At 44.2% G+C, this 18,540-nt stretch overlaps 1 non-coding gene across 1 annotated transcript; it reads left to right on the forward strand.

The window, feature by feature from the left end:
* The first annotated feature begins 18,204 nt into the window (after positions 1-18,204).
* Positions 18,205-18,282, forward strand: Trnaa-cgc (transfer RNA alanine (anticodon CGC)). The gene has a single exon. It is a non-coding gene; the product is annotated as a tRNA-Ala (tRNA).
* The last annotated feature ends 258 nt before the right edge of the window (positions 18,283-18,540 follow it).

Genomic DNA, 18,540 nt, shown 5'->3' on the forward strand with positions numbered 1-18,540 from the left:
CAGCTTCACATTACAAACGAGAACAATATTTGCAAAGAGCTTACAGTCATAACGGTGTTAACTTACAGATGCTGTATAGTGTGTATGAATCTCAATCTCCTCTAGGAGATTCAATGTGAAACCTTTGTCTTTGAGGTGTAATATTCATACACATAAAAACAGGTTCCCTGATCTCATTTTGAATGAACAGACAGAGTCAGTTAACACCCCCTTCTTAAATAACTTTGAAGAAACTTTTACTTTTTTAAAATAACTTAAGCCCAATATCCCATCAAACACATTCAGTATACAGGCCCCAAAAACTGTTTATATGTCATTGAAAAATTGCATAATGAAAACATGTGCATTGTATATTATGTCATATATTAGAATTTATCCCCTACTATTGTAACAACTAAGTAGTAACACACAGTAACTCTGTACTACATATAATGTTTGTAATCTTATTTGTATGTAATTTTATTTATTCCGTTTTAGATTAATTTCATACAATAGCAAAGAGATATTTTACTGTACCCACATCGACTATACAGCATCTGTAAGTTAACATCGTTATGACTGTAAGCTCTTTGCAAATATTGTTCTCGTTTGTAATGTGAAGCTGGGCCACGTTTTGTAAACGTTATTCGTGTGTACTGCGTGTGTAATTAAGATGATGAGGTTAAAAGTGACATCCATAGACTGGAATAGCACTCACATAGTGCATATTGAAAAGTGTATCAAGCTTGCGTTCGAAAACATAAACGCACGAATATTTCGTCAGGCAGAACTACACAGCTCGTAAGTACACTAACCTGCAAGATTACTAATGTTTATAAAAACCATCTCTGAGCAATTAGATCTTGTAAAAGAAGTAAATCTTTCGTAAAAATACCATTACCGATATGACAACAAAAATATTTCTTTTCTTTCCCAGTGCAGCAAATGAATAACATAAACAAAACTAGATCCAACTAAGAACGCTTGTAATCTGCCATCTGAAGATGGATTTGTAAAGATAAATCCGAAACCGGTCATGGTCTGAAGATAATAAACCTTTTTAAACCATACATGTGGCTGGTAGCTGTTTCTTATATAAATTACAAACCTTAAGTACAACAGCCACGTTTCTTAACATGTCGACTTTCGACAAAATAGAGTATTCATTCCTTTTCGCGGGGTAAAATTGTCGAGAGAGTTTACTTCGTGTAACATTGTGTATTTTCTGCTCCAGTTTCAACTGTTCCCATCCAAGATAGTAGAGCACTTGCCCGAGAAAGGCAAAGGTCCAGAGTTCGAGTCTCGGTCTGGCACACAGTTTTAATCCGCCAGGAAGTTTTAAGACAAATGACTGTCATGATGAGCATATCCAAGTGAAGTAGGGTATCTGAGGGTCGGACAGGGAATCAGAGGAAACGGGAGAACAAAGATCCGCCGACACGGTGTCGTGGGAACTCTCGTGCAGACGTTTGTGCCTGGGGGCTGCCTGTCACAGACGTTGGCTGGAGTATCGGTGCTGGAGTATCTTCGATGATGCGAAGCTTGAGCGAAGATGAACTTTAGATTTACTGCATATCTCATCTCAGTTTAATTACTGGAATCACTACCATAATTTAATTCACGAAACTGATGGTCTTGAGTGCGGCTTTTTCAAAGCACACCTGGCCCTCAGCAGAAAGTCAGTGTTATTGTGCCCTTCTAGTTTGTTTCATAAATGCTTTGCCTTGCAGTGTTTTATTCGTTTCCGTAGATACATCTGTTCGTAATCGGTGTTCCAGGACGTTTGTTGGAGTTTATTACCGTCTTCCTCCGGGTGAGTTAACTTACTGTTACTGTGGTCGCTTGTCGGTCCCGTATTTCATAATTATTCTGCAATAAAATGGTGCGATGTGCTAGTAAATTCCTGGAGAGGAAATTCTTCGTGAATTTGAGATTTTATGTATCACATGTTGTCTGGTATGTACCCAGTCCTTTTTTATTATCAGTTAGTGCTTAATGAGACCAGAATAGGTGCGGCTTTTACGAGGTAAGAATGCTGCCTCATAGGGCATCGAAAGTCTTAGTTATTGGAGTTAGCTTTAAGGTATTTCTATTTTGTTAACTGTGGGAAACTGAGGTCTTCGTGGTGAGTATATGTACCATGCTACAGAGTCTAAAGGGTCGCTTTATAGTGTTATCTGTATCATGTATTTCCTGTCCTTAATGTGAAAAATAGAATTCATGACTTTTATTGGAGAGCTCTCTTGTCCCGACAAGCTTTGTCCTGGGGTAAACAATGTGTGAGATGTGACTTTTACGTGTATTTTTTTATGTTTTATATATGACTGTCAGAACTGCGATCTCGCATTGGTGACCGTTTATAAATGTATTCCATGCAGTGAAGATTCTTGGGTATCCATATTTCGAAAGAAATGTCCCTTCGAAATACGTGAAATTAGTGCTCTTGCATCGTGCGTGCATGAGTCTACATCTAAGTTTACTAATTTTTCAAACCAATATACAGATACGATGTCTGAATGAGAAACCTGCTCCGTGATCTTTACTTGTTCAGGGGAGGTGTGGGCATAACGTCCTTCCTAAAGTTTGGCCATTTTTGCCTAGTTTGTAAGCGGCCTATAAACTCCAGGTTGTACATTCGGACTACCCTCCCACATGCCTGACATTTTACATTCTCGTTAAAGACAAGGAAAGCACCTCAATAGTCAGAAATTCCAAAATGATCCACTGGGCAGGGTCTAAGGGCCACATAGCTGAAAAGGGCTAAATAAAATTTAAAAAAAAATCTGTTTTAACTTTGAAAAAATGTGCAGAGAAAAAACACGTGGTGAGAGTAAAATATTAATGACATAAAACAATTACAATTTTTTTAAAAATAAATTCATTATTACTACAAAGTAAAGTGATTCATAAAATTTAAGGCACAGTTTTCGCACAAAGAGACATTTCCACCCTCACCAATAGTCTTCCATTGTTCGTACGCCCACCAGTGCAGATCTTTGGCACTCGACTTCAACCTCAGCGTTAGAGACTTTTTCCGGAAACCAGCAATCAACCTACTCCTTTCGAGCCTGCCTGGTGTTCTTATTAAAACTGTAAGAAAGCTTATTACCCGCTGTCAGTTCAAATGCTGCGCATTCCCAGATCCATAACGCTTACGCCGAAAAATATTTTCTCCAACAGGAGGAGATGGTCGTAAAATTATTTTTCTTGTTTTGAGGTAAAAATAAACTGGAAACCTCCCAACACCTTCTTGTCATCAATAGCACGTAGATTTTTCTTCAAAATTCTCCTTTTCAACGTACTTCTTGGAACGCGATAAGTGGTTGCAGTAATTTTGAAAGCCATGCCGTCCATCACTGCCCGTATTGTTCGCTCCAAGATACATGGATTCTATGATTGCCTCCTTTATGATTGTATGCGTACACCATCACTGTAAGGGAAATAAAAATTATTTTTTATTATTCAATAGTAACAACTGTTTGTTATTACTTTGTAATTATTACGTTTATATTTAAGTAGTAACTTGTTATTATTTATTATGAATAGTCGTTAATCATAGTTACATTCTGTGGTGTCACCGCCAGACACCACACTTGCTAGGTGGTAGCCTTTAAATCGGCCGCGGTCCGTTAGTATACGTCGGACCCGCGTGTCGCCACTATCAGTGATTGCAGACCGAGCGCCGCCACACGGCAGGTCTAGAGAGCCTTCCTAGCACTCGCCGCAGTTGTACAGCCGATTTTGCTAGCGATGGTTCACTGACAAAATACGCTCTCATTTGTCGAGACGATAGTTAGCATAGCCTTTAGCTACTTCATTTGCTGCGACCTAGCAAGGCGCCATTACCAGTTACTATTGATGCTGTAAAATATGTACCGTCAAGATCGATGTTCACCATTTATGGATTAAAGTTAAGTATTCCACAGCTACGTCCTTTTTTGCTAGTCTAATTTCCTTGACCTGTTCCAGACCTCACGCCAGCCTGCGTAAGCTAAAACACGTGACTTTCGGCTTCCTCTCAAAACCGGGGTTGGCTCTCTTGCCAATCCACAACACATTCAATACTTGTTCACATCAATACCAATAAAACGCAAGACGTTTTAGCTCGGGGCGCGAATATTGCCATCGGCCGGCCATCATGCCCGTCTGAACGTCATTTCACGAAAGTTGCTTATACGTGGCGACTACAACTCTTTCCACACAATTATGTTAGAAAATCATAACTTGTTATGTAAATCTGTTCTACGTCCATATTATTACATAAAGACAAGCCGTTACCAGAAATCTCGAAAACCGGTGTAGACGTGATAAAAGTCTAACTACGCTACTGGCCTTTAACATTGCTACACAATGCAGATGATAAACGGGTATTCACTGGACAAATATATTATACTGGAACTGACATGTGATTACATTTTCACGCAATTTGGGTGCATAAATTCTGAGAAATCAGTACCCAGAACAACCACCTCTGCCCGTAATAACGGCCTTGATACACCTGGGCATTGAGTCAAACAGAGCTTGGATGGCGTGTACAGGTACAGCTGCCCATGCAGCTTTAACACGATACCACAGTTCATCAAGAGTAGTGACTGGCGTATTGTGACGAGCCAGTTGCTCGGCCACCATTGACCAGATGTTTTCAATTGGTGACCGATCTGGACAATGTGTTGGCCAGGGCAGCAGTCGAACATTTTCTGTATCCAGAAAGGCCTGTACAGGACCTGCAACATGCGGTCGTGCATTATCCTCCTGAAATGTAGGGTTTCGCAGGGATCGAATGAAGGGTAAAGCCATGGGTCGTAACACATCTGAAATGTAACGTCCACTGTTCAAAGTTCCGTCAATGCGAACAAGATATGACCGAGACGTGTAACCAATCGCACCCCACGCTGGGTGATACGCGTGAATGGCGATGATGAATGTGCGTTCACCGCGATGTCACCAAACACGAATGCGACCATCATGATGCTGTAAACAGAACCTGGATTCATCCACAAAAATGACGTTTTGTCATTCGTGCACCCAGGTTCGTCGTTGAGTACACCATCGCAGACGCTCCTGCCTGTGATGCAGCGTCAAGGGTAACGGCAGCCATGGCCTCCGAGCTGATAGTCCATGTTGCTGCAAACGTCGTCGAACTGTTCGTGCAGATGGTTGTTGTCTTGCAAACGTCCCCATGTGTTGACTCAGGGATCGAGACGTAACTGCACGATCCGCCACAGCCATGTGAATAAGATGCCTGTCATCTCGACTGCTAGTCATACGAGGCCGTTGGGATCCAGCACGGCTTTCCGGATTACCCTCCTGAGCCCACCGATTCCATATTCTGCTAACATTGGATCTCGACCAACGCGAGCAGCAGTGTCGCGAAACGATAAACCGCAATCGCGATAGGCTACAATCCGACTTTTATCAACGTCGGAAACGTGATGGTACGCATTTCTCCTCCTTACACGAGGCATCACAACAACGTTTGACCAGGCAACGCCGGTCAACTGCTGTTTGTGTATGAGAAATCGGTTGGAAACTTTCATGTCAACACGTTGTAGGTGTCGCCACCGGCGCCAGCCTTGTGTGAATGCTCTGAAAAGCTAATCATTTGCATATCACAGCATCTTCTTCCTGTCGGTTAAATTTCGCGTCTGTAGCACGTCGCCAGCCGGTGTGGCCGAGCGGTTAAAGGCGCTACAGTCTGGAACCGCACGACCGCTACGGTCGCAGGTTCGAATCCTGCCTCGGGCATGGATGTGTGTGATGTCCTTAGGTTAGTTAGGTTTAAGTAGTTTTAAGTTCTAGGGGACTTATGACCACAGCAGTTGAGTCCCATAGTGCTCAGAGCCATTTTTTTGTAGCACGTCATCTTCGTGGTGTAGCAATTTTAATGGCCAGTAGTGTACGATAAGAGGGCATGTAAGTCATTGGAGAAATTGTTTCTCCTATATTCTCCTACATACCTTCTCTCTCCTTATATATGAAATAAAAACTATGTAGATAACGACGTTTGTTTTGTTTTCCTCCTCGGTGTCTGTTTTACAGAAAACAGTAAAGTTGTATTTATGGTTTACCGGCCTATGATTACAATACTGCTAACTCCTCTACAGGTTAATTCTACGCAAAATACTGTTAGTGAAGCCACTATCCTAACAGGTCTAGCAGTTTGAGAGGTGTCTCTCATACCTCGTATGTCAATGATACCAACCAATTTACCCATTCATTATAACTGACTTCAATCTCCATTCGAAGTTTCGTTTGCAATATCAATAAACAAGGCTCAGGGTCAGAGAGAGGGGTGAGATGATTAAGAGGAGGGGGGGTGACGAAATGGATGTAGAGAGGGGGGAGCAGGGAGAGGGGGAAGAGATGATGCACAGAGAAATGCGGCAGGAGATCTGTGATGGACAAGGAGAGGGGGGAAAGAGGACGAGATGGATAGAGGACGAGATGGATAGAGAAGCTAAAGAGTTTAGGGTTTATATTCAGTTACCATACGCATCAGACCCATATAAAATGTGACTGTGAGGCACCACAATATCCTGGCTTCTCCTAACGATTACACGTAACTGACGGGGTTTTCGAGTGATACCTTTACGCGGCAACCGAACCATTGCAAGACTGTACGGTCTCATTAGATCAAATGGCCATTGTGCCCGCACTGACAATTTTGCTCGCGCTTTCCCTGCAGAACGATGCCATTACTTCCAGCTACTTCGTGCGGTTTCTCCGAAGAGCTAAACGTTTGCGTAACCAAGCACGTAGGAGGGAAGAGTGTTGTGCCTAGAGGATAGTACATCTAGGAACACACGATGTTTCTTGGTAGGTACTTCTCTAGTGACTGATTTTACTATTACTTGAAGGAATGCGCACTAGAGACCGATGTAAACAGTTTGTCGTATTTTCGATAGTTTCTGCTGTTGTTGGATATGGGGCTCTGTTTTGTGCAGCATTTGTAGTTGCTTAGCGTTCTAAACATTTAAATGCTGTATAATTGTTAAAGCTATTCGGAATTTGCTGATAATTCTCCAGGAACAGAATTCTATGATGAGTAAACTGCTATATATTTTAAGAAGTATTTGCTAATGTATAAAGTGGGGACAGTTAAGCCGTACTTCGTCGGTTGTGCACCATCGTGTATCTAGAAACAGCAGTGGATCTTTTATCATGGAACATGTGCTATTTGCAAATGAATTGTCTTTCTTTAATGCCTTAACAGTTTTATTTCTCATGAAAGTGGAAATTTGTATTACTTTCCTGCAGCTTCTGTTTCAACATGTATTTAACTTGAACTGTAAATTTTGATAATATTTCTGCTTAATTTGCTTTCATTTACTGACTCCTGGTGTGTTGTTGTGGTCTTCAGTCCAAAGATTGGTTTCACGCATCTTTCCTTGCTACTCTATCCTGAGTAACCCTCTTCATCTCCGAATAACTACTGCAATCTTTCTGAATCTGCTTACTGTATTCATCTCTTAGCCTAACTCCACAACTTTTACCCCACACACTTCCCTCCCTGGTGATCTCTTGACGTCTCAGGATGTTTCATATCAAACGATCCATTCCTCTAGTCAGGTTGTGACACAAATTTCTTTTCTCCCCAATCCTATTCAATACCTCCTCATTAGTTATGTGATCTACCCATCTAATCTTCAGCACTCTTCTGTAGCACCGCATTTCAAAAGCTTCTGTTCTCTTTTTGTCTAAACTGTTAATCATCCACGTTTCACTTCCATACATGGCTACACCCCAGACAAATACTATCAGGAAAGACTATCCAACGCTTAAATCTATTTTCGATGTTAACAAATTTATCTTCTTCAGAAACGCTTTTCTTAACAGTCTACATTTTAAATACTCTCTACTTCGGCTATAATGAGTCATTTTTCTGCTCAAATAGCAGAACTTATCCACTACTTTAAGTGTCTCGTTTCCTAATCTAATTCCCTTAGCATCACCTGATTTAATTCGACTACATTCCATTATCCTCGTTCTGGTTTTGTTGTTCATCTTAGATCTTCCTTTCGGGACACTGTCATTCAATTTCTCTTCCAAGCCCTTTTCTTTGTCTGACAGAATTACAGTGTCAACAGCAAACCTCAAAGTTTTTATTCCTTTTGCCTGAACTTTCACGCTTTCTCCAAATTTTTCTTTTGTTTCTTTTACTGCTTGGTCACTATACAGACTGAATAACATTCGCTGCAGGCTACAACCCTGTCTCACTCCTTTTGCAATCAGTGGTTCCCGTTCATGCTCCTCGTCTCTTACAACTGCCGTCTGGTTTCTGTACATGTTGTAAATAGCCTTTCGCACCCTGTCTTTTACCCCTGCTACCTTCAGAATTTCAAAGACAGTGTTCCAGTCAACATTGTCAAAAGAATTCTCTCAGTCTACAAATGCTATAAACGTAGGTTTGCCATTCCTTAACGTATCTTGTGAGATAAGTCGAATAGTTAGTATTGCCAAACCTGTTCTTAAATTTCTCCGAAAGCTAAACTGATCTTCTGTAAGGGATTCGAGTTAGTATTTTGCAACCATGACTTACCAAACTGATAAATCAATAATGCTGTACCGATCACTACGTAATCTCTTTGGAATTGGAGCTATTACACATTTTTTTAATGTCCTAGACTATTTCGCCTGCCTCATACATCTTGCGCACCAGATGGAAGAATTTTGTCACGGCTGAAACTCCAAAGACTGTCAGTAGTTCTGGCGGAATGTCGTCTACTCCCGGGGCCTTGTGTCGACTTATGTCTTTCTTTACTCTATGAAAAATTCGCAGTATCATATATCTCATCTCATCTTCATCTACGTCCTCATCCAGTTCCATAATAATACCTTCAAGTACATTTCCCTCGCACAGAGCCTGTACATACTCCTTTCAAACTCTAGGTTTCCTTTCTGTGCTTAGGACTGGTGTTCCATCTGAGCTCTTGATATTCATACCAGTGCTTCTCTTTTCTCCAAAGGCCTCTTTAGTTTTCCTGTAGGCGCTATCTATCTTTCCCCTAGTTAAGTGTGCTTCTAAATTCTTACTTTGTCCTCTACCCATTCCTGCTTAGCCATTTTGCACTTCCTATTAGTCTCTTTGTTTAGAAGTTTTTACTCCCTTTCGGTTACTTCATTTGATACATTTTTATATTTTTTTCTTTTATCAGCCAATTACTGACGTGTAGTCAAATAATAATGTAACATACAGACTATGAAATACAATTTCTCGACTGCGACTGTTTTAAAACTCAATAGAACATTTGTTCCTAGGTACACGACAATGCCTTACATTGGCAAATGTTTTCACATTTGGAAAAACCTTAATTTTCCTGTACAGTTTTTGTAAATTCAGAGATAGACTGCCGCACATAAAAAGTGTGTTACTGGGGTGGCTAGATGCGAAAGTCTAACCATACAGTTCATACGAGTTTGTTGTTTGTTGCATACCGACTTTATTTACAATTTTAAGGGCCAGCAATTCTGAGATTTTGACCATGGCTGTACTTCAGCAACTGTCCACGCAAGAGCTTCGACGGAATGGAATTAACACCCAACCACTTGCAAAATAGAGGATTACTAAACCATGACCATGGTTTTGACAGTTTTAAAATTGTGTCCTTTGGAAGGTATTGTTCGTAGAATCACATACTATCTATATTCATTGTGGAAGTCATTGAGTCTGTTTAATACACTGAAGCGCCAAATAAACTGGTATAGGCATCTGTATTCAAATACAGAGATATGTAAACAGGCAACATACGGCGCTGGAGTCGGCAACGCCTGTATAAGTGTCTGGGGCAGTCGTTAGATCGGTTACTGCTACTACAATGGCAGGTTATTAAGATTTAGGTGAATTTGAACGTGCTATTATAGTCGGCGTACGAGCGATGGGGCACAGCATCTTCGAGGTAGCGACGAAGTGGGGATTTTCACGTACGACCATTTACGACCATTTCACGAGTGTACCGTGAATATCAGGAATCCGATAAAACATCAAATCCCCGACATCTCTGCTGCCGGAATAAGGTTCTGCAAGAACGGGACCAACGACGACTGAAGACAATCGTTCAACGTGACAGAAGTCAACCTTTCCGTAGATTCCTGCAGATTTCTATTCTGGACCATCAACAAGTGTCAGAGTGTGAACCATTCAACTAAACTTCAACGATATAGGCTATAGGAGCCGAAGTCCTACTCGTGTATCCTTGATGACTGAACGTCAAAAAGCTTTACGCCTCGCCTGGGCCCGTCAACGCCGACATTGGACTGTTGATGAGTGGAAACATATTGCCTGGTCGGAGCAAATTGTATCGAGCGCATGTACGTGTACGGGGCTGGAGACAATCTCACGGATCCATGGACTTTACACGTCAGTAGGGGACCGTTCAAGCTGGTGCAGACTCCGTAATGGTGTGGGACATATGCAGTTGGACTGACATGGGACCCCTGATGTCTGAATACGACTCTGACAGCTGACACGGACGTAAGCATCCTGTCTCATCACCTGCATCCATTCATGTCCATTGTGCATTCCGACGGACGGGCAATTCCAACAGGTCAATGCGACAGCCTACACGTCCAGAATTTCTCCAGGAACTCTCTTCTCAGTTTAAATACTTCCGCTGGCTACCAAACTCCGCAGATATGAACATTATTGAGCATATCTGGGATGCCTTGCAACGTGCTGTTCGGAAGAGCTGTCCACCTCCTCATACTGTTACGGATTTATGGTCAGCCCTGCATGATTCATGCTGTCAATTACCTCCAGCACTACTTCAGACTTTAGTGGAGTCCATGCCACGTCGTGTTGAGGCACCTCTGCGTGCTCGTGGGGGCCCTACACGATATCAGAGAGGTGCAACAATTTCTTTGGCTCTTCAGTGTACATGTGCGTATCATCCACTTAATCACCATTTAAAAGAAGACGTTTTAAAAAGCGTTGAAACCATAATCAGGAATTAATAAACCTGTATTTTGCAACTACTTGGCTATTCAAAATATCCACGGGTGTACTTGATAGCTTCAGGTTGGATGAGTCAGATATTATGGCGAGTTTTGACGTTGTTTCCTTGTTTACGAGGGTACCCCTGCGAGAGTCACTAGAATTGATTTGTTAGAAGTTTGACAAGAAGACCACTGAACTTTTTAGGCATGTCTTGACTTCCACGTATTTTCTTTTTAATGGAGAATACTGCGAACAAACGGAGGGAGTCGCCATGGGTAGCCCACTCTCACCGGTGGTAGCGAATTTGTACATGGAGAACTTCGAGGGGGAAGTCCTGCCGTCATCCGAATGGAAACCTACTTGCTTTTTCCGTTACGTGGACGACACGTTCGTCATCTGGCCACATGGTATGGATAAACTCCTTGACTTCCTTACACATCTAAACTCTATACACCCCAACATCAAATTCACTATGGAGACTGAAACGGAGGGTAAATTACCTTTCCTTGACGTCTTGGTAAAGAGAAGGGCTGACGGCACCCTAGGTCATGGGGTGTATCGGAGGACAACGCACACTGATCTGTATTTGCAAGCAGACAGCTGCCACCACCCTTCACAGAGGAATGGGGTACTTAAAACTGCCGAAATTTTTACAAAGGCACAGACGGTGTTTAGAAAGGATAGATTGCATGCAACCGGTGGTGACGTGTTTGTCGCTGTCAGTAGTAGTTCATCCTGTAGTAAAGTAGAAGTGGATAGTTCCTGTGAATTATTATGGGTGGAGGTTACACTCAACAACCGAGCTAGGTTATTAGTTGGCTCCTTTTACCGACCTCCCGACTCAGCAGCATTAGTGGCAGAACAACTGAGAGAAAATTTGGAATACATTTCACATAAATTTTCTCAGCATGTTATAGTCTTAGGTGGAGATTTCAATTTACCAGATATAGACTGGGACACTCAGATGTTTAGGACGGGTGGTAGGGACAGAGCATCGAGTGACATTATACTGAGTGCACTATCCGAAAATTACCTCGAGCAGTTAAACAGAGAACCGACTCGTGGAGACAACATCTTGGACATACTGATAACAAACAGATCCGAACTTTTCGACTCTGTAAGCGCAGAACAGGAAATCAGTGATCATAAGGCCGTTGCAGCATCCCTGAATATGGAAGTTAATAGGAATATAAAAAAAGGGAGGAAGGTTTATCTGTTTAGCAAGAGTAATAGAAGGCAGATTTCAGACTACCTAACAGATCAAAACGAAAATTTCTGTTCCGACACTGACAATGTTGAGTGTTTATGGAAAAAGTTCAAGACAATCGTAAAATGCGTTTTAGAAGGTACATGCCGAGTAAAACTGTGAGGGACGGGAAAAACCCACCGCGGTTCAACAACAAAGTTAGGAAACTACTGCGAAAGCAAAGAGAGCTTCACTGCAAGTTTAAACGCAGCCAAAGCCTCACAGACAAACAGAAGCTAAACGATGTCAAAGTTAGCGTAAGGAGAGCTATACGTGAAGCGTTCAGTGAATTCGAAAGTAAAATTCTGTGTACCGACTTGACAGGAAGTTCTGGTCTTACGTTAAATTAGTAAGTGGCTCGAAACAGCATATCCAGACACTCCGGGATGATGATGGCATTGAAACAGAGGATGACACGCGTAAAGCTGAAATACTAAACACCTTTTTCCAAAGCTGTTTCACAGAGGAAGACCGCACTGCAGTTCCTTCTCTAAATCCTCACACAAACTAAAAAATGGCTGACATCGAAATAAGTGTCCAAGGAATAGAAAGGCAACTGGAATCACTCAACAAAGGAAAGTCCACTGGACCTGACCGGATACCAGTTCGATTCTACACAGAGTACGCGAAAGAACTTGGCCCCCTTCTAACAGCCGTGTACCGCAAGTCTCTAGAGGAACAGAAGGTTCCAAATGATTGGAAAAGAGCACAGGTAGTCCCAGTCTTCAAGAAGGGTCGTCGAGCAAATGCGCAAAACTATAGACCTGTATCTCTGACGTCGATCTGTTGTAGAATTTTAGAACATGTTTTTTGCTCGCGTATCATGTCGTTTTTGGAAACCCAGAATCTACTCTGTAGGAATCAACATGGATTCCGGAAACAGCGATCGTGTGAGACCCAACTCGCTTTATTTGTTATGAGAGCCAGAAAATATTAGATACAGGCTCCCAGGTAGATGCTATTTTCCTTGACTTCCGGAAGGCGTTCGATACAGTTCCGCACTGTTGCCTGATAAACAAAGTAAGAGCCTACGGAATATCAGACCAGCTGTGTGGCTGAATTGAAGAGTTTTTAGCAAACAGAACACAGCATGTTGTTATCAATGGAGAGACGTCTACAGACGTTAAAGTAACCTCTGGCGTGCCTCAGGGGAGTTTTATGGGACCATTGCTTTTCACAATATATATAAATGACCTAGTACATAGTTTCGGAAGTTCCATGCGGCTTTTCGCGGATGATGCTGTAGTATACAGAGAAGTTGCAGCATTAGAAAATTGTAGCGAAATGCAGGAAGATCTGCAGCGGATAGGCACTTGGTGCAGGGAGTGGCAACTGACTCTTAACATAGACAAATGTAATGTATTGCGAATACATAGAAAGAAGGATCCTTTATTGTATGATTATATGTTAGCGGAACAAACACTGGTAGCAGTTACTTCTGTAAGATATCTGGGAGTAGGCGTGCGGAACGATTTGAAGTGGAATGATCATATAAAATTAATTGTTGGTAAATCGGGTACCAGGTTGAGATTCATTGGGAGAGTCCTTAGAAAATGTAGTCCATCAACAAAGGAGGTGGCTTACAAAACACTCGTTCGAACTATACTTGAGTATTGCTCATCAGTGTGGGATCCGTACCAGATCGGGTTGACGGAGGAGATAGAGAAGATCCAAAGAAGAGCGGCGCGTTTCGTCACAGGGTTATTTGGTAACCGTGATAGCGTTACGGAGATGTTTGGCAAACTCAAGTGGCAGACTCTGCAAGAGAGGCACTCTGCATCGCGGTGTAGCTTGCTCGCCAGGTTTCGAGAGGGTGCGTTTCTGGATGAGGTATCGAATATATTGCTTCCCCCTACTTATACCTCCTGAGGAGATCACAAATGTAAAATTAGAGAGATTCGAGCGCGCAGGGAGGCTTTCAGACAGACGTTCTTCCCGCGAATCATACGCGACTGGAACAGAAAGGGGAAGTAATGACAGTGGCACGTGAAGTGCCCTCCGCCACACACCGTTGGGTGGCTTGCGGAGTATAAATGTAGATGTAGATGTAGAAAACTCTAGTACATAGGGCGCGCACTATCTCTGACGCAGAGAGTCTACCCCAGGAATTGGAACATCTGAGAACTGTATATCGAAAAAATGGGTACTCAGAGTGGCAGATTCAACGTGCTCTCCGCCCAACCACTACAGTACAACCTGTGGAGATGGATGAAATAACGAGGGAGGAGGTAGGCACTGCGCTTATTCCATATACAGGTGCACTCTCGGGGAAAATGCCCGCATTTTGAAGAAACACCGGGTCGGAACTGTGTTTTGTCCTCCGAATAAAACTCGTGCACTGGTGGGGAGCGCCAAAGATGACCTCGGTTTGAGGAAGGCCGGCGTGTAGCAGATTCCGTCTCAATGTGGCAAGTCGTATATTGGTCAGACGATGCGTACCGTCGAGGATCGATGCCGTGAACATCAAAGGCACACTCGACTGATGTAGCCGAGCAAGTCGGCGGTCGTTGAACATTGTTTGTCGGAAAATCACGCTATGGAGTATGAACGCACGAGGATTCTGGTACAGACGTCGAGATACTGGGACAACGTTGGTAGAGAGGCCATAAATTCGCACCAATGACGACCTCATAAACCGTGACTGTGGCTATAATCTTAGCAAGGCTTGGGAACCAGCGATTGGGTTAATCAAGAGCAAATCGAGCAAACGTATAGTTGTAACGACCACGACGGACAGAGCCATCACACCGACGTCATCTCAGACGGCGTCGCAGTCTGTTCCACCGCGCGACCGTGGCGCGGGGCGCGGACGGCGGAGGGAGTGCGCCGCGGGCGGAGGGTATTTAAATCGGCCGCCGCCGCGACCGAAACCAGTTCCCTCTTAGCAGGCATAGCGTATGGATGTCCGTGCCGGCACGTTCACAGGAGCTCAGTCCGTCAGTTCACCTGATGATGGCGACATGTATGATCGCCGAAATATTGCGCCCGTTGGACACTGTGGACCGGCAGTACACCCGTGGATATTTTGATTATCAAAAACGCCGGGAGAAACTCAAGAATCACCTCATACTTGGCTATTATTTCCAGTCCACTAAAGGCCAGCAATCAGCAATTTATTATTATCCTCACTGAAAAGGGATCTTTAGAATTACTGGAGACCTAGCGCCGTGGTCATCTTTCATGGAACTCAGGAGGAGTAGAGGAGAACATTAAACTCGATATGTCTTAAAAGGCCGGCAGATCTTCTCGTATGTCTTTCAACCTGAATATTTATCCGGCGAAGGGCGTCTCGTTGGGCTGGTATCACACACCTTACATCCGTTTCTGTCAGCCCCTAAGCTCTGCACAAAGTGATGTAGAGTCTCGGACTGCTTCCGTTCTGGAGGAAACAGATCACCCCAACGACCGGCGGCTGAGTCAGCAAGAAAACTCGGGCGCGGGTCCGCCGCGACATCGTCTGCGGTGAGAAGCGCCGCTGCCCGCGCTCATTGTGTGTTAATGGCGCCCGCCGCGCAGTGGGTCTCTCCCCTCAATTGCGGGACCGCGTCTGCAGCAAACGGCAGTTGGGAACTAATAGTAGGAAACACCGGCGAGCGAAGAATGAGGGCTTAATAAGCGGCCGCGCGCCCGGTCGGCCGGCCGCATGCGAGATGAGGCTCGTTGCAGATGCGAAACACGTTCGGTAATTGTGTGTCTCTGGCCGGGTACACGCCGGCTGCTCTTGTTAGGCTAATGAGCCTGCAGGATGGGCACGGGGCGCCGCGTGATTACGTGCCGGCACAGCACGTAGCAGGCCACACGCTACCGCGCCGCTCGCTCGATTGGTCGCGGTTGCGATGAGGCCCCCCTCCCACTCCTCTGGAGGAGTTGGTGGGCGTGTTGCTTCTGAGGAGACCACTGCGAAGCGAGAGATGGACACTGGAGCGTCCACTGTGGAAGATGTACACTGAGGCGCCAAAGAAGCTGGCACAGGCGTGCGTATTCAAATACAGAGATATGCAACCAGGCAGAAGACGCCGCTGCGGTCGGCAAAGCCTATGTAAGACAAGTGTCTGGCGCTGTTGTTAGATCGGTTACTACTGCTACAATGGCAGGTTATCAAGACTTAAGTTAGTTCCAACGTGGCGTTATAGTCGGCGCACGATCGATCTCAGAGGTAACGATGAAGTGGAGGTTTTCAAATAAATGGTTCAAATGGCTCTGAGCACTATGGGACTTAACATCTGAGGTCATAAGTCCCCTAGAACCTAGAACTACTTAAACCTAACTAACCTAAGGACATCACACACATCCATGCCCGAGGCAGGATTCGAACCTGCGACCGTAGCGTTCGCGCGGTTCCTGACTGAAGCGCCTAGAACCGCTCGGCCACACCGGCCGGCTGGAGATTTTCCCGTACGACTATTTCACGAGTGCACTGTGAATATAAGGAATCCGGTGAAACATCAAATCTCCAACATCGCTGCGGCCGGAAAAAGATCCTGCAAGAGAGTGGTTCAACGTGACAGAAGTGCAACCTTTCCGCAAACTGCTGCAGATTTCAGTGCTCGGCCATCAACAAGTGTCAGCGTGCGAACCATTCAACGAAACATATTCGATTCGGAGCCTTGATGACTGCACAATACAAGGCTTTACGCTTCTCCAGCGCCCCGTCAACACCGACACTGGAGTGTTGACGAGTGGCCGGAGTGTTGACTTCCTGGTCGGACGAGTCTCGTTTCAAATTGTATCGAGCGGATGGACGTTTACGGGTATGGAGACAACCTCATGAATTTATGGACCATGCATGTCAAGAGGGGACTGTTCAAGCTGGTGGGCCGTCTGTAATGGTGTGGGGCGTGTGCAGTTGTAATGAGATGAGACCCCTGATACGTCTAGATACGACTCTGCAGGTGACACGTACATAAGCATCCTGTCTGATCACCTGCATTCATTCATGTCAACTGAGCATTCCGACGGACTTTGGCAATTTCAGCAGGACAATGTGACAACCTACATGTCCACAACTGCTACGTAGTGGCTCCAGCAACACTCTTCTGAGTTTAAACACTTACGCTCGCCACCAAATTGCCCAGACACGCACATTATTGAGCATATCTAGGATGTCTTGCAACGTGATGTTCGGAAGAGATCTCCACCCCCTCGTACTCTTACGGATTTATGGACAGTCCTGCAGGATTCAAGGTGTCAGTTCCCTCTAGCACTGCTCCGGACATTAGTCGAGTCCATGCCACGTCGTGTTTCTTAGTGCACGCGTGGGTCCTACACGATATCAGGCAGGTGTACCATTTTTTATGGCTCTTAAGTGTACATACGTTTCAGAGGTATTCTTACGAGGCTAGTAAGCTACTGAAAAATGTCTTTCATCACCTTTTGTATATGTGAATGTGTGTTTGATTGAGTCCAAGCAAAGGAGAGAAAGAAAGAAAAGTCCTTCTGAAGAAAGTAGTGTGCAATAAAGACTGATAAATTTCGGAAAATTCTGAAAAATATGTATTTATTCACGTAGGTAATGCTATGGAAGAAAGATCGGGTTTAACGTCCCATCGATATAGAGATCATCAAACGTGGGGAGCAAGTTCATTTGTGCCAATGTTAGGGAAGAAAGTGGCTGTGCCCTTTCGAAGGATCCTTGAAGGCATTTGCCTGGTGTGTTATAGGGAAACTACGGAAAACATAAATCTGGATGTCTAGATGCGGTTTTTAATCGTTATCCTCCCGAATGCGAGTCTAGTGTGCTAACCACTGCGGCACCTGCTCGGTACATAGGTAATGTTAATCTCGTGTAAAAACGTAAGTTTAGTGGAATTGATGGCCTTACAAGCAATTAGTTTGACTCATATTTGAAAAACATTGGGCTGAATAAACCAAACAATGATGGAGAGAAAATTTTGATGACAGAGGAGAAATTACGAACACAGATTTTATTCCTTGTACAGGGTACAACGGAAATGTTACCACGAACTTAGCGAAGTTTGTTGACTGTGTTTTGGAGAACAAGTCGAGTATAGGAACTAATGCCCAGACGTTTCAGATCGTCGAAGTTGGCCGAGCGAGGTGGCGCAGTGGTTAGCACACTGGACTCGCATTCGGGAGGACGACGGTTCAATCCCGTCTCCGGCCATCCTGATTTAGGTTTTCCGTGATTTCCATAAATCGCTTCAGGCAAATGCCGGTATGGTTCCTTTGAAATGGCGCGTCCGATTTCCTCCCCCATCCTTCCCTCACCTGAGCTTGCGCTCCGTCTCTAATGACCTCGTTGTCGACGGGACGTTAAACACTAATCTCCTCCTCCTCCTCGTCGAAGTTGCAGGCGCCGGCACCTGCCACCACTCGGCAGCAATCGTGTGTCTGTACTCTGACGTACCACGATCGATTGTGG

This window comes from Schistocerca cancellata, chromosome 8 (genome assembly GCF_023864275.1).
Source record: "Schistocerca cancellata isolate TAMUIC-IGC-003103 chromosome 8, iqSchCanc2.1, whole genome shotgun sequence".
Classification (NCBI taxonomy): domain Eukaryota; kingdom Metazoa; phylum Arthropoda; class Insecta; order Orthoptera; family Acrididae; genus Schistocerca; species Schistocerca cancellata.